This window comes from Mus caroli, chromosome 9, assembly GCF_900094665.2.
Source record: "Mus caroli chromosome 9, CAROLI_EIJ_v1.1, whole genome shotgun sequence".
Lineage (NCBI taxonomy): Eukaryota > Metazoa > Chordata > Mammalia > Rodentia > Muridae > Mus > Mus caroli.
Window position 1 is genome coordinate 80,852,208 of NC_034578.1, and position 2,032 is coordinate 80,854,239.

The following is a 2,032-nucleotide window of genomic DNA, read 5'->3' on the forward strand; positions in this document are numbered from 1 at the left end:
ATTTCTCTTCTCACATCTCATGGTCTCACAAAAAAATGAAAAAAACAAATCCAAATACCAGAATGTCTTCTGTTGGCAAAAATGCTGGCACACTAAATGCTGTTTGATGCATCTGAGGTCTAATCGATGTAACACTTTTTCACTGAGACATTGCCCTTTTCTGGGTTTCATCATTTCTATTTTAAGAAGCACCAATATTTGTAGTTATTCTGGTTGAAATTTTAGAATAGCAGTCCTGTCTCTGAGTCTATTCAGATTAATACTGTGACACAAATTATGAATTAATGGGGTATGTGGATATGACAAGCCTCTTTACTTTCCTGTTTGCTGCTGTAGTTGTGCAGGGAATGTTAGATTTCCTGATGGATAAGTCAGAGGGAATATAGAGGAAGGAATAAGGTAAATGCAAGTTATAGCACACTAGCCAAGCAAGACACGGAAGCCTGACCTGGGAGACTGAAAATGAAGAGTATTTCTTGCTACAGCTGCTGTAACTTTATCACCCTGCCTCTGTGACTAGAACTACAGTGGAAAGATTGGTCTGTCCTATTAATTATAGTTGAAAGTAAATGTATCATAAAGCTACATATTATGATGTATGCTTATGACTTCAGGTATCTGTTAGGGTGGGGCTGGACGGTGACATGATCTCACAAGTTCAAGAATCATTCTGGTGACACAGAAAGAGATTTCTCAAAAAGAAAATATTACGTACTTTATCAAGCAACTAGATCCCCAGGGTTCCCTCCATACACCTTAATATGAGTGTGACATATGAGATAATAGATATGTTCATTNGGTTGTTTGTGACAGTGACTTCACAGAATGCACATTCTCTCAAAATATCATGCTGTATGTCTTGAATATACATATGTTTTGTTTGTCAATAATGCTTCAATAAAGCAAAGAAGAAGAAGAAGAAGAAGGAGGAGGAGGAGGAGGAGGAGAAGAGGAAGAGGAAGAGGAAGAGGAAGAGGAAGAGGAAGAACTATTGGAATTCGATTTCAACTTTCAACATCTACTTTTCAGGAATGCAATCCAGGGACACCCTGGCTCTGTCATACTGCTATTGAATCTCTCTCCACAGGAAAACTGTCTTTGGTGACAAAGGAAATTAGACTCCAGAAGTGATATTTTGCCTGCAATGTATCTAATAGCCTTTTCATTTCCCCACTGAACTCTGTAGCCATGGAAACTTCAATTTCTTTCTTGGCTCAGCTTCAGAGATACGTGTGCTAATGTTTCTCAAACTGACTTATCAACTAATGAACCAAGAAATGTTATATTTTTTGGACTATGCTTAGAAGTGTTTTGCTCAGATTTTAAAGGTCAGGGCACTTTAGGGTCATGTTTTTTCCATAATTTTTCTATGTAACATATTCACTTTCCATTAAAATCTAATTTTTCTACCAACAAGACGCTAGGCTTCTGATCTCTCATGGAAATTGTACTTTGTATGAATCACCTCATCCAAATGTATGCTCTCAGTGACCCTGTCATCAAGTGGACTTGATGACTTAATTTTCCCCTTTTNTAGCAAGATGCTTAACTTGTTACTTAGCAGGCAAGCTGGTCATGAGGCTNTGTGGGCGAGGTACAAAAAGGGAAAAGAATAAAAGAAAGAAAAGTTATACAGCAATTGTTGTGGCTAAGAGCAACTGTTAGTGAATATCTAATGTTCTAATTTCAGGGTAGACCATATCATCTCTGTAGAATGTCTAGGGCACCAATCCACCCACAAAACGTTTGACCCAGAACTTATCCTGTTTACAAGAAATGCAGGGACTGGGGATGGAGCCGAGACTGCCAGCCAGCTATGACATANCATTNCAATCATGAAGACAGAGCAGCAATGGATACCTGCACAGCACTGTGTATACAACATTCCCTTGAAGAGAGAGGAGTCACCCCTGAGGCTCCATCATTTCTGCAGAGGCTATGGACTACTAATGGTTGCTAGAGAACGAGGTGTCATTTTCATGGGTGGTGTAGCCTCTGGATGGTTAATTAAGTAGAAGGGAAAGGAAAAAAA